Source organism: Oryctolagus cuniculus, chromosome 16 (genome assembly GCF_964237555.1).
Source record: "Oryctolagus cuniculus chromosome 16, mOryCun1.1, whole genome shotgun sequence".
Taxonomy (NCBI): Eukaryota; Metazoa; Chordata; class Mammalia; order Lagomorpha; family Leporidae; genus Oryctolagus; species Oryctolagus cuniculus.
In genome coordinates this window covers 43,469,368-43,489,304 of record NC_091447.1, presented here as the reverse complement: position 1 = coordinate 43,489,304, position 19,937 = coordinate 43,469,368, and the positions used below count along the sequence as shown (strand labels likewise).

Genomic DNA, 19,937 nt, shown 5'->3' with positions numbered 1-19,937 from the left:
GCTCAAGTGCCAGAACTTATTGACAGAAAAGCCCTCTCTGAGGAGGCCAGGGGAGGCAGCCCAAGGAAGGTAACCCACTAGCAGGACTCAGTGGGGTAGCCGTGTACTGCCCAGGAGGCCGTCTCCTCAGGGACTGGGTGGAGGGGGACATGGAGGATATTCGTAGGGAGGCGCCACGCTCTGGGATTCCCTGGAGTCTACTCGGTGGGATGGGTGTGTCCCTAGAAGCACCCTCCAGATCCCAAGGCAAGTTGCCCCCGAGGAGGTACCATTCACTGTTAGCTGCTGCACTGTGGGAGCCTGCTGAGAGCGGCACAGCAGAACGGGGAAGAGAGCCCTCTTCCTCCTGTAGCATCCCCTCCCATTCCCTCTGCTGGCAAGGCTGAGGCCATGGCAGCCAACAGAGGGAGGGAGTTTCCAGTGGCCACCTCCATGGTGTGTAGCAGACAGTGGTGGATGAATTTTGAGTGGGAGAGGAAATCATGTGATAGTTGGCACAGGTAGGAAGTTGTTGGTTTTCTTGGTAAGTCAAGTCAGGAAGCAGAAGGAATAGAAGCCGGATTGGAGTGAACCGAAGAGAGAGTGGGAAATGATGAGTGGAACAGGTATATAAACGACTCTGTCAACAGGATTCTCTGTGAAGTAGAGCTGAGATGAGTGGAGGGAGCCACTGTGGGAGGTATAGCAAGTTTGATTTATCTTTCTTAGAATGTTATAAATATTATACTGAGTGGGACATACACAAATGCTGAGTATTCAACTCAGTGAATTCTCACAAAGTGAAACACAGCTATGTAATTAGCACCCAGGGTAGAGGCAGAACGTATCTGGAAGCATCCCTCGGGCCTCCAGTCAAAATCCTGCCTCCTGTGAGGAACCATTATTGAAATTTCAACAAGAGAGTTTTGTTGTTTTGTATAAAATTACGCATATAGTATGTGCTAATCTGTGTCTGCCTTCTTCCACTCAAAATGTATTCCTTCATATTGTTATGTATAGTGGTTGGTTTTTATTTCTATGTGAATATTTCAGTTTGTAAATACACTGGAGTTTATTCACTGCACTGATGGTGGATATGTGGGCTGTGTCCAGCTTTCCACCATTAGAATTAATGCTAATGCTGCTGTGAGCACTGTTGTCCCTCCGTATTGATCAGTATCTATGTGTTCACATACTTGGGAGTGAAACTGTCAAGTAATAGGATATGCATATGTTCAACTTTACTAGTTTTCCAAAGTGACTAACTAGTTTACACGGATATGTACGTTGTATGAGGGTTCTAGTTTCTTTATTATCATGTTTTTAAACTATGTATCTACTCCTCCAAATCTCTTTGGAGGTTTTTATTTGTCTTTTGTGAGATATCTTTATTTACTCTATGGTTACGAAGCTATTCCTCCATCTTCTGAAGGCATTGTTTTACCTTTCAGATGTGGATCTGTAATTCATCTGGAATTTGACTTCCATGTGGGATTTTAGGTAGGGTTTTGAATCAATTTTTCTTATGTGTATATAGAAATTGACCGAGTTTTTATTAAGCTCGTCCTTTAAGGGGGAAGATATTATAAAGATGAAAAATAATAGAACATGTTTGCACATTGGTGGGTGATGTAAGCATTTGTGAGTCTGGATTCTAGGATGTTGGCAGCATAGGAACTGGATGGGGTAAATAAGAGACCATGATTTTTGATAAGGAAACATTTTTCATTAAATTAAAAAAATTTGGTTATTTGAGAGGCAGAGAGATGGTGAGCTCCCATCTGCTTGTTCACTACACCAATATCCATAACCACTGGGATGGGCCAGGCTGAAGTTAGGAGCCAGAAACTCAGTCCAGGTCTCCCAAGTGAGTAGCAGGGATCCAACCACTTGAGCTATCACCCCTGTCTCTCAGTGTCTGCATTAGCAGGAACCTGGAACTAGGGGCCAGAGGCAAGTATTGAACCCAAGTACTCTGATACGGTACACGGCACCCACTAGGCCCAATGCCTGCCCTAGGAAAAATGTTCTTATTCTTTCTCCTTCCTCCCTCCCTCCCTCCCTTCCTTCGGCAGAGTGGACAGTGAGAGAGAGAGACAGAGAGAAAGGTCTTCCTTTGCCGTTGGTTCACCCTGCAATGGCTGCTGCGGCCAGCATGCTGTGGGCGGCACACCGCTCTGATCCTAAGGCAGGAGCCAGGTGCTTCTCCTGGTCTCCCATGCGGGTACAGGGCCCAAGCACTTGGGCCATCCTCCACTGTACTCCCTGGCCACAGCAGAGAGCTGGACTGGAAGAGGGGCAACCGGGACAGAATCTGGTGCCCGACCGGGACTAGAACCCGGTGTGCCGTTGCCACAGGCGGAGGATTAGCCTATTGAGCCACGGCGCCGGCTGGAAAAGTTTTTAAAAGAAAAGGGTCCTGGGGCCAGTGCTGTGGTGTACCAGGTAAAGCTGCCACCTGCAGTGCCAGGATCCTACATGGTTGCAGGTTTGAGTCCTGGCTGCTCCACTTCCAATCCAGCTCTCTCCTATGGCCTGGGAAAGCAGTGAAAGATGGCGCAAGTCCATGGGCCCCTGCACCTGCATGGGAGACTCAGAAGAAGCTCCTGGCTCCTAGCTTCAGATCTGCGTAGTTCCAGCCATCTAGGGAGTGAACCAGTGGATGGAAAACCTTTCTCTCTCTCTCTTTGCCTCTGCCTCTCTGTGTAAATCTTCCTTTCAAATAAATAAATAAATCTTCTAAAAAAAGAAAAGGATCCATAGCACAAATAAAATGTATACCTCTGCTTTGAAGAGGATGTGCTATCACTGTAGCAGGAATAAAAAGGAAAACAAGTGCAAATAAAGGTGGTTTTTAAAAAATTTTATTTGAGGTACACAAATTTCATGTAGCCAGGTGGCTTATGAACTTGACTATGGAGGACAAAGGGGTTCCCTGTGTGTTTCTGTGTGTTCTTGAGACAAAGGTGGGGTTTGAGAAAACAGGTCAAGGAAGGGAAGGTTAGAGACTATTTTTGTTGTTTTAACAGGTAGATGTCTAGTTGTTACCACACTTTTCACACTTTTTTTTTTTTTTTTTTTTTTTTTTTTTTTTTTTTTGACAGAGTGGACAGTGAGAGAGAGACAGAGAGAAAGGTCTTCCTTTTTGCCGTTGGTTCACCCTCCAATGGCCGCCGCCACGCCGATCCGATGGCAGGAGCCAGGTGCTTCTCCTGGTCTCCCATGGGGTGCAGGGCCCAAGCACTTGGGCCATCCTCCACTGCACTCCCTGGCCACAGCAGAGAGCTGGCCTGGAAGAGGGGCAACCGGGACAGAATCCGGCGCCCCGACCGGGACTAGAACCCGGTATGCCAGCGCCGCTAGGCGGAGGATTAGCCTAGTGAGCCGCGGCGCCGGCAACCACACCATTTTTTGAGAAAAACTTCTGTACTCCATTGAATTGCTGAACCCCTCACATGGAACCACCCTTACTAAACCATGTCTTGCCTGTGGTCTAAAGGGAATCTCGCCAGAAAAACCGGATTGCTGTGTTAGAGGAGGAGTGGGACAGCTGCGGGTAAAGGAGAAAACATTGTGGTGTAATGGGGGAGGGCACTTGCAGTCCTTTGATCTTTAAAGGAGAGTGATTGTCTTTTGCAAAATCGGTGAATTAAAACTGAGGCAATCATGTTGTGCAAGCGCATCTTTTAGAATTTGTCTCCACCGTTCTCTGGTGTCCTTTGACTTATTAGCAACACTGATGCAATGGACTGTGCCCTTGTGTCTTTGCCTCCTTTACAGTACATTAAGTTTTTGTTTTATAAGTTTTGTTCAAGGGACTTAAAGGAGAAAAACCCTGCATGATTAGAGCAGCTTGTGGTAAAGTTAGGGAGGGCAGTACTCTAAGGTATAGATTATTCCTCATAAGAAGATAATTTTGCAGGCCTGACAGTGGGCCATAGTTTCCTTACTGTTCCTAGTGTTTAACTTTAAATACAATACAAAGAACATGAGAAATTGTGTCTTTTTTCTTACAGTTGAAAGTGTTGTGCAGTGCCTCTAAGATAGGGCTCTTCTGAAATCTTTTCTGTTAGCATATCTTACCCTGTTTCTTAGATTGAAAGAGTGGGATAGCATTGAGAGGTAATAAAATCTCCTGATTCTACACCAGTTTCCGTAGATTGAGGGCTGTACTTATTTAGTAGTAGAAGAATTTGGCTAACATCAGATATGCTTGTGATCTGAAATGATCTTTTATTTAAATTAGAAAAAGGAAGTAGAAGGCCATAGAAAAATGTCTTCGTATTGTCTTGTGTATGCTCCCTTCAGTAAGAGAAAAGAAGAACCGCATAGAAAAGTGTCTTTGTTAGCTTGGCTGGTTTGACACATAGTGATAGCTCAATAACATCATCTGAGTTTCTGATGAATATATAAATATGGGATTTTTTTGGGAAAGCTCTTCTGTTAACCAACATTACTTGGAGACCTTATAACCCTAGTATGGACAAAAATTATTCTGACTTTATTCTGAACAAACCTAGAGGAAATTGATTTGTTAATTGCTTCCAAGCATCAACCAAAATATACTGGGAACATTGGCATTGTATCTCTTCCTTCTCCATGTTTGCAAGCATTTGACTATCTCTTCTTGACTGACTGTCCATAGTACAGTTTCCAGTGCTTTACTCTTCGCTGTGAATAGTGAGCCAATAGTGAGGAACTTCTGTGCAATGATAGAGGCTGAAACAAACAAATAACTGATGTATCATATGGGAGACCCAGATGAGCTTTTGATAATTCAGGGACCAGAAGAAGACTTTTAAATGTTATTTTTAAAATTACTGTGTAGTAAAATTAATTATTTTAGCATACTGTCTTAAAATTGTAGTGCTCATGAAGGTTGGTGTAATCACTATTGTAATCAGAATACAGAATAATTTTGTCATCCCCAAAAAGCTCCCTTGTCCTGTCCCTTTATGGTCATACCCTCTCCTACCCCTATCCCTTGGCAAGTGCTGATCTGTTTTTCATCACTAAAGTTTTGTCTTCTGGAGAATATCATATATATGGAAGCATATAGGATATATCCCCTTGACACTGATTTCTTTCATTCAGCATACTGCCTTTGAGATTCACACAAGTTGTGTATTTGCTTTTTTGAATGTGTGATTTGCAAATATGTTCTCCCAATCAGTAGCCTGTTATTTCATTCTCTTAAAAAAAGTATCTGTTGTAGAGTAATGGTTTGTAATTTTGATGAAGTCCAATTTATCTCTTGTTTTTTATAGATTACGTTTTGATGTCCTGATAAGAATTACTCTTTGCCTAATCCCAGGTCCTGAGAATTTTTTCCTAACTCTTCCTCCTCCAGAAGCTTTATGTTTCAATCTTTACTTTAAGACTTAGTTAACTTTTAGTTAATTTGTGTGTTACTTTTTTATCCTTGCATCTTTGTCATGGTTAATTAATTTTTTTTTTTTTTTTTTTGCACATGGATACCCAGAAGTTACAGCCCTATTTGTTGAAAACACTATCCACGCTTGATTGAATTGCTTTTGGATCTTTATTAAAAATTGACTATGCTTGTATGGGTGTATTTCTGAGTTTCGTAAACTTTTTTCTATTCCTTTGCCAGTACCACATTGTCTTAATTATTTTAGATTTAGAGTAAGTCCTAAACCAATTAGTTTGTTTCCTTCCACTTTATTCTTTTAGAAAATTGGATTAGTATGGTGGGTGCTTGATGCAGCAACCAAGATGCCATGTCCCATATCGGAGTTCCTGGGTTCAAATCCTGGCTCCACTTCTGATTCCAGCCTCCCGCTAATGTATACTCCAAGGAGCAGCAGGTGGTGGTTCAGGTAGTTGGGTCTCTGCCACCCACGTGGTAGACTTGGATGGAATTTCAGGCTCCTGACTGCAGCCTGGCTGAGCCTTGGCTGTCACAGGCATTTGGAGAGAAAACCAGCAGGTGGAAGATCTCTCTGTCTCTGCCTTTCAGATAAATCTAATAAAGAGAATTCCATTTAAAAACCAGAAAGTGTTGGGGCTGGGGTAGAGGTGCAGTGGATTAAGCTGATACCTGGAGCACTAACATCCATTTAAGTCCCAGTTCCAGAACTCCAGCTGCTCCATTATTTTTGTTTTGTTTTGTTTTGTTTTGTTTGACAGATAGAGTTAGACAGTGAGAGAGAGAGACAGAGAGAAAGGTCTTCCTTCCGTTAGTTCACCCCCGAAATGGCCGCTACGGCTGGAACTTTGCCGATCTGAAGCTTGGAGCCACGTGCTTCTTCCCGGTCTCCCATGCGGGTGCAGGGCCCAAGCACTTGGGCCATCCTCCACTGCCTTCCTTGGCCACAGCAGAGAGCTGGACTGGAAGAGGAGCAGCCAGGACTAGACCCTGGTGCCCATATGGGATGCCAGCACCTCAGGTGGAGGATTAACCAAGTGAGCCACAGCGCCGGCCCCAGCTGCTCCATTTGTGATCCAGCTCCCTGCTAATGTACCAGGGAAAGCAGCAGAAGATGACTCAAGTACTTGGGCCGCTGCCATCCGTGTGGGAGACTCAAATGGAATCCCTGGCTGTCTTCAGCCTGGCTCAGCCCTGATCGTTACAGCCATTTGGGAAGTGAACCAGTGGATGGAAGATTCCCTCCCTCCCTCCTTCCCTCCCTCTCTCTCTCTCTCTCTCTTTCTCATTAACATTGCCTTTCAAACAAATCAGTAAACAAATAGTTTGAGGAGTTACTTCAATTCCTTTTTCCTTTCCATGCAAACTTTGAATTTGTAAAAAAATATATATATATCTGTAAAAATTCATGCTAAGAGTTTTATTGTAATTGTAATAAATCTATAGATCAATTTAGGGAGACATGACATCTCTATGCTGAACCTAGAAAATTTCTTTAAAAGACTATTTAGTGTCAGGGGTTTGTCACAGCGGTTAGGGTGGTAATTACAACACCTGCATCTGGTATCAGAGTACCTGGGTTTGAGTCCCGGCTCTGCTTCCAATTGCAGCTTCCTGCTAATGTGCACGTTGTGAAGCAGCAAGTGATGACCCAAGTACATGGGTCCTGGCCACCCACATGGGAGACCTGGAGTGAGTTTTCCAGCTCCTGATGTCGGCTTGGCCCAGCCCAGCTCTTGTGGGCATATGAGGAGTGAACTAACAGATGGAAGATCAACCTCTCTTTCTTTCTCTCTCATTCTCCCTCCACCTCTCTCCCTCTCTCCCTTTTCCTCTCTTCCCCACCTTTTTTTTTTTCTTTGAGTTTTTTAATTAAATAATCTCATGCAGCAGGAGAGGAGGGGATCAGGGGTTGGGGCCACCGCCTCTTTGGTCTGTGGCTGGGGAGGGTGGACTCTGCTCGGGGCTGGAGGAGGGGTCTGGGGGCAGAGGCTCTGCTCCAAGGCCAGATCCTAGGCTTGGGGATGGGGGTGCCTCCAACTTCAGCCTGCGCTTGAGGACGGGGTCCCCACCTTTTAGATAAACAAAATAATTTTTCAAATAAAGAGTGTTTAATGTCTTCTTAGACATGAGATGTTACATCCACAGTGCAAATATAGACTATTGTAGAATTAGGAGCCACAGCGACAAAAAGAGCTAAGGAAACTAAAATGTAATAGCTAGAATCTAAATTCTGTAGAATAATTAGTAGATGAAGTTAAGGAACTTTAAAGGACGATAACGTTAATGAGGTTCTTTGAAAGCAGAACAAAAAGGTGAGGAGATAAAAGATGAGAGAAAAATTGGGAAATTAAAGATTCTAGCCAGTATTCTATTATCCAAATAATAGGAGTTCCTGAAAGGTAGGGCAGAGAAATTAAATGGACAACCAGAAATAATCAAAGAATTTGTCCTGGAACTGAATGGAGATGGATCCACATATTGGGAAAAGTGAATTAAGTACGGAACCACACAACTTTATAGAGACAGAAGAAAGAATGGTGGTTGCTAGAGGCTGGGTGAAGGGGACGTGAAGAGTTGGGATTTGATGTTCTAGAAAATGTTAAGTTATGGAGAGGGGTGGTGGTGTTGCAGAGCATTGCGAATGGACTTGATGCCACTGACCCGTACAACTCAAAAAATGGTTGAAATGGTGAACTAGCTGTGATATGTATTTTACATAACTATAAAAGAAAAAAAGCATACCCTAAGGAGACAGATCCTGAGAAAGTTTAAGAGAAAACAAGACAGGTAGCATAAAATGTATTAGGAGTTAAGACACTCAACAATAAAACTATAACTAAATATAAGGTGGTGAACTTATTACTTCAAAATTGCCAGCAACCATCTAACTTGAGAGGGTTGAAGAAATGAAAGGACAAAACACTTCCCTCTATTATGTTCTCTTTCTCAGTAAGCTACTAGAGGACAGGCTCCAGCAAAATGAGAGCCTGGCTCAAGAAAGGGAAGATTTGGTCTGAGCCTGTGCAGCACTACCAGGCTAGAAAGCCCAAGGCAGATAGTCCTACTTGTAAAAAAATTGCAAGTATATAGGAACAAAAAATATGGTTATCAATTCCAGGAAAGTTGAAGTTATGAAAGAAAGAAAACGTAGGTATTAATTAGGATGCTTCACATAACAGGAAGCTTATCTAGGCATATACAATGAGGAATTCGTTTTCTCACACAAAATGCCATTAGCAGTAAGAAAGATTTATAATCTTACTCAACAAGATGAATCCAGGTAGGATGGTTCAAGGGTTGTTAACCTAGTGATTCAGTACTGTCATCAAGGACTGGGGTTCTTTGCATGTTTCCGTCCTCCACTTTCAGCTTTTCCTTTTCTGTTTCGACAACATCCAGAGACAGAAGACATGATTTCTTACCATGAGTTTCATTTTTATGGTTCAGGAACTTTTCCAGGGTCACCCAAAATTGCATTGCCTGAGTGATGGGAATCGTTGTTACAGAAATGACGTCTAGAAACCTGAAGGAGGAGGGAGTGAAGGCAGGGAGAGTAGCTGGAGCTCATTACAGTGGTCTTCTGGCCAGAGAGGAAAGCCACACCAGTGCAGTTGCACTGGGGGTTTACAGCACTTTGGAAACAACTCGTTTACAGATTGACTACTTAAGATTGGTTTAGGCCGGTGCCACGGCTCACTAGGCTAACCCTCCGCCTTGCGGCGCCGGCACACTGGGTGCTAGTCCCGGTCAGGGCGCCAGATTCTGTCCCGGTTGCCCCTCTTCCAGGCCAGCCCTCTGCTGTGGCCCGGGAGTGCAGTGGAGGATGGCCCAAGTGCTTGGGCCCTGCACCCCATGGGAGACCAGGAGAAGTACCTGGCTCCTGCCATCGGATCAGCGCGGTGCGCCGGCCGCAGCGCGCCGGCCGCGGCGGCCATTGGAGGGTGAACCAACGGCAAAGGAAGACCTTTCTCTCTGTCTCTCTCTCTCACTGTCCACTCTGCCTGTCAAAAAAATAAAATAATAATAATAAAAGATTGGTTTATGGGGCTGGTGCTGTGGCACTAGCATCCCAAATGGGCACTGGTTCTAGTCCCAGCTTCTACTTTTCCAATCCAGCTCTCTTTGATGGCCTGGGAACACAGTAGAAGATGGCCCAAGTGCCTGGGCCCCTCCAGCACATGGGAGACTCGGAAGAAGCTCCTGGTTCCTGGCTTCGGACTAGCCTAACTCCAGCTGTTTTGGCCATTTGGGGAGTGAACCAGCAGATGGAAGATCTTTCTTTCTCTCCCTCTTTCTGTTTGTAACTCTACCTCTCAAATAAATAAAATCTTAAGAAAAAAAAGATTGGTTTATGTTTCAGACAGCATTTTGGCCATTAAATTTTTCTATTTCCAATCAAGAATTTATATTTCCTCTGTCACCTGAACTATTGCTATCATTATATTCCTAATATCCAAGTGACTGTAAATAATTTTGTAAATATATTTATTTACTTAGAAAGAACTCCTGTCTACTTGCCCATTCCCCAAATGCCCATTGTTACCTAGGCTGGGTTGGGCCAGGCCTGACCAAAGCCAGGAGCCAGGAACCTAACCCATGTTAACTCATGTGGGTGTTAGGGATCTGGCTGTGCCATCACCATTACCTCCCAGTGCCATATTAGTAGGAAGCTAGAGTCAGGAGCTGGACTTGAACCCAGGTACTCCAGGGTGGAATGCAGGTATCCAACTACATTTTAACCACTAGGCCAAACCACTCAGTTTTTAAAGTTTTTTTAAGGTTTTTTTTTTTTAATTATTATTTATTTGAGAGGTAGAGTTACATGGGGGGGAGGGGGCAGGGAACGGGTCTTCCATCCTCTGATTCATTCCCTAAATGGCTGCAACTGTGGGAGCTGGGCCGATCCCAAGCCAGGAGCCAGGAGTTTCTTCCGGATCACGTGGGTGAGAGCTATCTTCTGCTGTATTCCCAGGCACGTTATTAGGGAGCTGGATCAGAAGTGGAGCAGCCAGGACTCAAACCAGCATCAGTACATACTTTTCAAAGATTTTTTTGAAGCCTTTCATCTGCTGTGGTTTCTCTTACTCTTTTTGACCTTGTACATTTATCCTTTTCTCTTTAATTGTTTTCATTTAGTGGGGTTTCAGGAGTGTACCGAATAAATTTTCTGTTGTCTATGATTACTATGGAGTATAATTCAAGGACAGATTTTTTTTTTTTTAATTTGAAAGACAGAGTTACAGAGAGAGGGATCAAGAGAGAGAAAGAGATCTAACATCCACTGGTTCACTCCTTAAATGGCCACAAAAGCTGGAGCTGGGCCTATCTGAAGCCAGGACCTAGGAGCTTCATCTGGGTCTCCCACATGGCTGCAGGGGCCCAAGGACTTGGGCCATCTTCCACTGCTTTCCCAGGTGCGTTAGCAGGGAGCTGGATCACAAGTGGAGTAGCCGGAACTCAAAAAAGTGCCCATATGGGATGCCAGCATTATGCCGCAACACTGGCCTTATGTAGATATTTTAAAACTATTGTTCTTGTTTGGGGGTGATGCTGCCTATGCCCATCCCACCAGAATATCTGGAAATACTTGTATGTTTCCTTTTTTCTAATTATAACACTATCTGGGAAGCACTAGAGATATTTATTAGATATAGAGCAGAGACAGTATTGCCAAGTGTGAGGAGCAGTCCTACACAATGAAAATTAATCCAACCCTAAATTACAAGAATAACACATAGGTGTATTAACCTGGCAAAAATGGCTGAAAATACAAGGACATAAAGCTAAGGGGATGCAACACTCTGGAATGGGATTAGGCCAAAGTATGCATGGGAGGGGTCTTCAAATAATTCATGAAAAATGTGTATGTTATAAAAACTGTATATTGGCCTCAAACATTTTTTGCACCAATATAAACTCTTAGTGAATTGTTATGTCTGAACAGGATCTAGTTTGAGGCACTAAGAATGATAAAATAGTTTGAAAAAGCCCCTTTCAAATCAACATGAATTCAACCAAAATTGAAGCAAGAACAAATATCCAATTTATGCTGAAGCTTAGAAGGAAGAATGAAGTCACTGATGGTTTACATAAAGCTTATGGGGACAATTTCCCAAAGAAATCAGAAGTTTACCATTGGGTAACTCATTTTAAGAAGGGACCAGATGATGTTGACAATGAAGCCCACAGCAGCAGACAACCCACATCATTTATTAGGAAACAGTATCTAGCCCTCATTGACGATGACTTAACGGCAGAAACACCACAGACATCTCAACTGGTTCAACTTAAAATTCTGGCTAAAAAATTAAAGTGGTGCAGATTTTACTGCCTGGGTGCCAAAACTGTTGTGCCCAGTCAGCTGCAGACAAAAGCAGAGCTTTCAATGGAAATCTGGAACAAGTAGGATCAAGGTCCTGAAGCATTTATTTGAAGGATAGGGACGGAAAATGAAACGTGGCGTTTCCAGTACAAACCTGAAGACGAAGCACAATCAGAGCTGCAGCTCCCAACAGGTGGAAGTGACCTGGTCACAGCAGAAGCACGCTGCTGGGGAGCAGAGGTCATGGCCGCAGTGTCTGAGGATGCGCAGAGCATTGTCTTTGTTGAGTTTCTGGAGGGCCGAAGAATGATCGAATCTGCTGATTGGTTGGTGAAAGTTACTCAAGCTTTGGCAGAAAAAAACCAACAGGAAGGCTTCCCTAGAGTCCTCCTTCTCCATGACAGCGCTCCTCCTATCAGACAAGGACAGGTTGGCCAGAGTTTCCATGGGAAATCGCTAGGCATCCCTCTGACAGGATTTGATTCCTTTTGATTTTGTTCCTTAATCTTAAAAAAACTAAAGAACACCTGTGTTTCCTCAGCTGGTAATATAATAAAAGACTGCATTGATGTGGTTAAATTCCAGGACTCTTGATTCTTCAGGGAGAGAGTAAATGACTGGTATCAACAGTGACAAACTTGCATTGAACTTGATGGAACTTATGTTGAGAAATCTTTTTTTTTTAATCTTTAAATTCCATTCTCCACAGACTTTTTGAAGTCTTCTTTTACTGGTTGACAAGAGCTCCCTCTGCTTCCTTCCTCTACCTGGTGTAAAAGAATAGACTTAACGATAGTACCAGTTGGGGTCCACACTAAAACTGCCTGGGCGCCGTCTGCAGAAGCAGCATCCTCAGGGAACGCATGAAAGGACAATTCCAGAAGCCGCACTCGCAGTACTCTTGGAAGCAATTTCCATTATTTTTTATTGGGGAGTGGTTAACTTGCTTAAATTACGAGCTACAGGGCCCCCAGTCCATAAAATCCTGCCAAGCCCCCATAAGAAGTCCCTTCCCGTGTTTTGCCCAGCGGCTGTCCTGACTCAGCTTTACCCGGTGGGAAGCAGGGTCTGTGAGGAGGAATCCTGAGGGGAGAAGCAGGGCTGGGGCGGGTCCTGTCTGTGGAGGGAAGCAGGGGCTGGGGTAGGAATTCTGTGGGTGGGTGGGGGAAGCCGGATGTGAGAGGAAGAATCCTGAGGAGGAAGGCAGGGGGTGGGGGTGGGGAGAGCGGAATCCTCCGCTCAGGGCAGGGCACCTGGACACCCTGTTTAGTGGCCCTCTGATGCCCAAGGCTCAGTTCCCAGGGCGGAGCGGGGTGGGGGAGGCCATGAGGGCCAGCCTGGTGAGACCCCCTGCCATCTCCGGGGCGCTCAAAAAGGTGGGGGCCCGCGCGAATAGGGGCACAATCACAGCCTCCTCTCACCTCAGTCCCAGCTGCTCACACGTGTGGCACAAACCCCATCTGGCCCTTCATCTGTGTGGGAAACCATTTTTAATTGTTAAGATACCACAAGTAAGGCCGGCGCCGCGGCTCACTAGGCTAATCCTCTGCCTAGCGGCGCCGGCACACCGGATTCTGTCCCGGTTGCCCCTCTTCCAGGCCAGCTCTCTGCTGTGGCCCGAGAGTGCAGTGGAGGATGGCCCAGGTGCTTGGGCCCTGCACCCCATGGGAGACCAGGAAAAGCACCTGGCTCCTGGCTCCTGCCATCGGATCAGCGCGGTGCGCCGGTCGCATCGCGCTGGCCGCGGCGGCCATTGGAGGGTGAACCAATGGCAAAGGAAGACCTTTCTCTCTGTCTCTCTCTCTCTCACTGTCCACTCTGCCTGTCAAAAAAAAAAAAAAAAAAAAAGATACCACAAGTAAGACATATATTAGGCAGTGCAAGCAAACAGGGTCTCCCGCCCTGGAGTTACTTCCCAGGGCAGTCCAAGTTCATTCAGTTTAGCGTTTGTTTCTGTGAAACCAGTTCCCCTGCCTCACATGTATGAATGACTTCTAGAGTTGTTCTGTGTGGATGTGCAGGAGCTGGACCACCCTCTGCTGTCTCATGGTCACGGCTGTTGGGTATCGCCATAGACCCAGCAGTTTTCTTAGGTTTGCTAGATTTTGTTTATTTAAAAGAGTTAGAGAGGAAATGAGATCTTATATCTGTTGATTCACTCCACAAATAACTGCAACAGCCAGGGCTGGACCAGGCTGAAGCCTGGAGCTTCTCCTGGGTCTCCCATATGGGTCCAGGGGCCTAAGTACTTGGGCCATCCTGTGCTGCTTTCCCAGGTTCAGTAGCAGGGAGCTGAAGGGAAGAGGAGCAGCTGGGTCTGGAACCAGCTCACATTTGAGGTGCAGGTGCCACAGGCAGCAGCTTTATCTGCTAGGCCATGACTCTGACCCCAGCAGTGACTTTGAATTCGGAGTGCTCCAGATACTTGGAAAGTCAGCACTGGAAGATTTCCTTAGGTGAGAGGACTACGCTTCCAAATGCAGTTCTGATATTAGACAAAGATCATTAATACCCTTTCCTTTGCCTTCCTGGGTGCCAGGGCTGTTTTTTTTGTTTTGTTTTGTTTGTTTGTTTGTTTGTTTTGCGGCTGTTGTTAGAAAGTCTGTATGTAGTTTAGCAATCTTAGCTGGATACTTTTTCAGTTGTCTCCTGTTGTCACCAAACTTCTTACCGAGAAAAGTTAAGTGCAAGAGAGACAAAAGCTTTTTATAGAAAATATTTTGGTTCAGTTGGACCGGAAAGGCATATTGCAGTATTTTCAGGAGTTGATGGGAAGAACTTGTGAATTTTCAATGATTTTCTTAATGGATTTATATAAGTCACACTTCTCCCCTCTTCCCCCTTTTTTTTCCTGCCGGGTATTTAGTGAGCAGCCTAGGGAGAAAAATACGTTTGTGGGGAAAGCTGCATTTAGTAATCAGTGTGCCTCACTAAGGTGTGTGTACCAGGAGCATGGTGAGGGAAGTAGAGTCGGGCTACCAGTCCATTCATTAGCTTGCACACAGTAGTAGTAATGTATCTGTAAGGAGAATCTAGTCTGTTAGGAGTGATTGAAGGAGGTCAGATTCCTTGTGGTGTACCCTCCCCCAACTTTGAGCTTTTGGCTAGAGTCGCAAGTTCGGAATGCAGTTAGCCACTGTATCAAAAATGTAGTCAATCAGTAGCCCAATTTTAGATTGTCCCATTAGAGAATAAGCCTTTTTCTGTGGGCGCTTGGATGTGACCCAAAGAGTCCAGCTGGCATCCGTTGATGCTTTCCATAGTTCAGGTCCCACAGAGAGTTGTCCTAAATCTGCAGCAATCCCAGAGCCCAAGTTGTGTTCACTGAGCCTAAATGCCTACTTTCTGTTCAGCTGCACTCATGCTGTGGCTGTAACAGCCCATATCAGGCAGTATCATATTTTAGCTTAGAGTCAGGCCCAGGCAATTAGGATCTGCAAATCCCAAAAAAGATAACAGCTAGTCTTTGCAACAGCAGAGCCAAGACTCTGCCAGGCCAGACAAGGCCAACCGACGAGTAAGGTGTTCTTAAGCCCTCATTATCTTGTCAATTTTAGAGTCCAGATTGACCCACTAAAAAAATACACACATCATGGTGAAAAGTCAGCCTGTAAAAGTCAGACATATGATTTCATAAGAGCTCATTAGTGACTAAAAGCTAGTTTACAATTCAAAGCGGGTCTACATTTAGAGATTGCCTCTCTTTCTGTGTTGTTTCCACTTTTGCAGAGGCAGCAACAGGCAAAAATGGCCAGTTACTGAGCCTTACCGTTTCTAATATTCCAAGTGTTTAAATTTCACTTTGCTTATCTGTAGAAAGTAGTAGGAGTAAGCAAAGGAGTTTTATGCCATTAACATTTTTTTTCTCAGCTTTTCTTGATTGGCATGATCCCTGTAGCATTTATGAAATTCTAAGGATATTGTGGGGAGCAACCCGGACTGGACTGAGTTACTGGAATTAAGGCTTATTCTATGCATCTGCTCTCCCACAATATGGCGCTGGGAGAGGAGGAAACAGCTTCTACGCAGCTGCCTCCAGTTCGACCAATAAACTGCAGGACCTGCTCCTGATTGGAGGAGAGCAGCGTACTCGGCGTGTGGGTAGCAGAGTTGGGATTGGTGGAAGAGGACTATAAAGGAGGAGAGAGACAACATGCACCAGGAACATCTAAAGGGAACATCCGAATAACACCTGTGCAGCCCCCGAGAGAGCCGGCCGGCGGTGTGCCGCTCCCCCGCGGAAGTGGGGAAAGTGGCAGGGGGAGCCGCCCCTCCACGGAGGTGGAGGGGTCGGCAGCCAACCCGGGAAGGACCAGCAGCAAACCCGGGAAGGGCCGAGCAGACAAAAGAACAGCGCAGGGTCCTGTGTCGTTCCTCCGCGAATGGGGGAGCGACAGATATGATGTTTAATGTCCACTCCATACATTCAGGTACCGTAGCCACAACATTTAAAAATTTTGCAAAAACTTTCCTCCTTTTTCCTCGTTATAAATTTATTTAAATCATTAGCAGTAAATTTCACATTTATAGGTGCACATTACTTATGTGGGGATAAGAGTGGGGGTAAGAAGTTGGTGTTTACACTGGCTAGAATGCAGGGGGAGTAGGGTTGGTGGAACAGCAACCAGGCTAAAGAAATTATTGGAAGGTACCCTGCTCCTTTATTCTCTTAGAGTGTATCTAAACCTTTACTCTAGGGCTGGCAGTGTGGCATTGTGGGTAAAGCTGCCACCTGCAGTGCCGGCATCCCATGTAGGCGCTGGTTTGAGTCCTGGCTGCTCCACTTCCAGTCCAGCTCCCTGCTAATGTGCCTGGGAAAGCAGTGGAGAATAGCCCAAGTACTTGGGCCTCTGCACCAATGTGGGAGACCTGGGAGAAGATCCTGGCTTCAGGTCAGCCCAGCTCCAGCTGTTGCAGCCATTTGGGGAGTGAACAAACAGTTGGAAGATATATCTCTCTGTCTCCCTCTCCCTTTCCCTCTCCCCCTCTTCCCCTCTCCCCCTCTCCCCCTCTCCCCCTCTCCCCCTCTCCCCCTCTCCCCCTCTCTTGCTCGCTCTCGCTCGCTCTCTTTACCTTTCAGATAAATAAATCTCGACTCTACCCCTGTGTATTGATTTAATCTTTTCTCCTCTCACATTTTTGACTCACCCAGAGCTCACCTTTGGGAATGTTTGGCCCTTTACCTTCCATCTATAGAAAAGAAAAAACAAATAAACAAAACAAAACAAAACAAAAACAAAGACATCACCCAGGATGTGCTACCCTGGCTCTCCTGTCCCAGACCTGTAGCCAGTGTAGCTAAGGCTAAGGGCTGAATCAGCAAGTCAGTTCTCCTGGCATTGGGTCTGTCATCTTCAAATTTCATGAAAAACTTTATCTCTGACAACAGAAAGCGGCTCACTGATTCTAGGGATCACTCCATAGTTTCTCCATCACCTAAGTTTTCGTCATACTCCACCCCCTTACCCCTTCTTTTCCCAATCAGTGTTTTCACCATATTTTTTCTAGATGGCCTGGTGAATCCTATTTTGGATAACACTGTTTTTAGGGGCCCTCAGGACCTCCCCAAGTTCAGTGATTCTCTTCGAGGACTCACAGGGACTCAGTGTATAGTTGTAACTACAGCTAAAGCCCATTACAACAAAAGGATTGGAAGCAAAATTAGCAAGAGGAAAAAGCACATGGATCCAGGCCCAGAAGAAACCAGGCACAAGCCTCCAAATGCCATCTCCTCATCGGGGCACACGAGATTTGCCTGATTCTTCCAGCTTTGAGTTGTGACAATGTGTGTGAAATAGTCTCTGTAGACTCAGTCCCCAAAGGTTTTACTGAAGGCTAATCACATAGGCACCTGCTTCATTAGCATGTACCAGACTTCCAGATTCTCAGAAGGAAAGCAAGTGTTACAAAGCATATACCACATTGTTTGTTCAAATAATTTGGACACACTGAACCACTCAAGGGGTGGTGGGAACTCTCCTGAAATCCGCATTCCCAGATACCAGCCATGCATAGTCCAGTTGCATTTCAAACAGAGCTCTCTAAGAATAGCGCCTCAAGCCCGCTGAGTTAACACTCATTTCCACATAACAGTATAGACCATGCTCAGAAAAGTGAGGCTGAAATATAATATTGAATAAATGTAGTTTAACTTAAGTTCATCAGAACAATAAATAAGAAAAAGTGAGAGCTCCTATCTGTGAAATAGTTTTATACTCTGAGAAAATATAGTACTTTTAGATTTTTTTTCCATAGCAATAATAATTTTAATAGAGTGCCTTACAGTGGACGATACTGCAAAGCCAGAAAGACTCACTGACCCTAACACAGTGGGTGGCAGATGGAGTGGAGTCTTCCAGTGGAGATAATTTAAACAATTTTATATTGTAGCAAATTTGTATTTGTTCTTTTTAATTAGTTTTCGAAGGAGGATTGTTCTCTTTGAATATGATTTTGTAAGCTTGTCCTGAATTTTGTGTCTACATAATTACTAGAGAGATGTTTGGGAGGCATTCAGTTCCCTGAAGTGTAAACATAAAACTTCCAATTACAACTTACTTGTTTAAAATTTCAAGTATTTAATATTGCTTACAGATAGTAAAAATGAATGATTCTCTTTTATAACAATATTTGATTACAAATTTCTGAGCTTCCAGTATATAATCTTTTTCCTTTAACTAAATATATGATTGAGGCTAAGGGTTTGCCTTGTGGGGCGTAAGTAATTTTTCTCTGTGTCTCTAATGTTACTTAGAGACCTTGGGTTCTGAATTCCAAGAGAAACACTTGCAATTTAACATTTTCTAGTACATTTGTTTTTGAAATAAGGACTATATAGCATTCAAAAATTACAGCCAAAGATACCAAAGCTGTTGAATTCAACTATTTGCTGGCAGCGTTATAGCATTAGGCCCTGAAATGTTTATTTTTCAGTCCCTATTGTGAACTTCTGAATGCAAAATTTGTATGATAGTTGTGAAGGGAGAGTTAAGATATAATACACAACATTTTAAGTAGTTGAAAAATCAAACATATGAAAATACTGCCCAAGAGAAAATTTGAGCTGTCTGAAAAGTGTACTTTTGTGGAGAGCTGTGATCCTTATGGACAATTAGGTTTTAATAAGAAATAGAAAAGTCAAAGTGTGTTTCGTACAGTAGCATTATCACAAGTTTGCGTAGTCTTCCACCTCCGGACCTCTTGGTAGCTATTCTCAGTGTTCCCTTACCAGTTTGGCGAAAAGAAGCAGTCAGCTGCTGCCATTTGCAGCTGTTTTCATTTCTTCCTTTCCCAACTGCTGCATCCTTTTCTATACCGTGAAAGCTTTATAGCTCTAAAAGGTATCCGAAAGGAGCCAGGATGTGTTGGTATATCTCCTTTTCTTGCTTACAGAGAAACTTCAGGCCACTAAACTGCCATTGGAGTTTCTTACCATCATGATAATAAGAACTTCTTTGTTTCTGTAATCATTTTATCTTGAATGTTGCCATATTAAAATATGGAAATAACAGAAAGGTGGATTTTAATTCTGGAATTCATACTACAGAAAACTTGCTTTCTTTGTTAAAAGATGTTTCTCAGCTCAGGTCATTGTCACAGAACCCTGTAATTCTCAGAAGCCTTTCTGTTCGCCGTGGGTATTCAAGAACTTCCAGGAAGCCACCAAGAGCAGAGCCACGATTGCCTCCAATGTATTATGTAGTTTGGCAGGCTGGACTCCAAGTATCTTAAACCAGGTTTCATTTTTAGCAACATTTCAGACCTTAGTCTCTTTGCTCACTGCCAGAGGGGGTGTGTGTGTGTGTGTGGCATATACTACCAGTGTGAGATCTGTCTCCTACTCCTTGCTTTGTACTTAACCAATTCTGTGCCCCTTTCCTTTAGTATTTGTAAGCATAGTTACATAGGCAAGACCTTTGATAATATTGGCAGTTACCTAGAAAAGTAATGAAAATGGGATTATTCTTTGTTTAAAATAGAGTTGAAAATACCAGTTTTTAATTTGCCAAAGGTCAGAACTTAATAAATGGTAAAGTCTAGGCTACCAATTATGAAGCATTCTTGCTATAAAACATGCAGATGATGGCGTTTTCTTAAGGTCTTGCTGTCTTGTAAAAGGAATGAATTATGAGTGTTCTGGAAGTCAGTGACCAACCCTTTACCAAATGCTTGTGGCTCTTAGTAGGAGAAGGACAAATTGTTGAGTACCTACTATGTGCTGGGCACTGTAATACGTGTATTTCC

The 19,937-nt window shown here is 44.2% G+C and overlaps 1 protein-coding gene across 3 annotated transcripts in view; it reads left to right on the top strand.

Moving 5' to 3' along the window:
* ANKIB1 (ankyrin repeat and IBR domain containing 1) overlaps positions 1–19,937 on the top strand; it is a 142,538-nt gene that overhangs the window by 13,902 nt on the left and 108,699 nt on the right. The window lies entirely within an intron of this gene.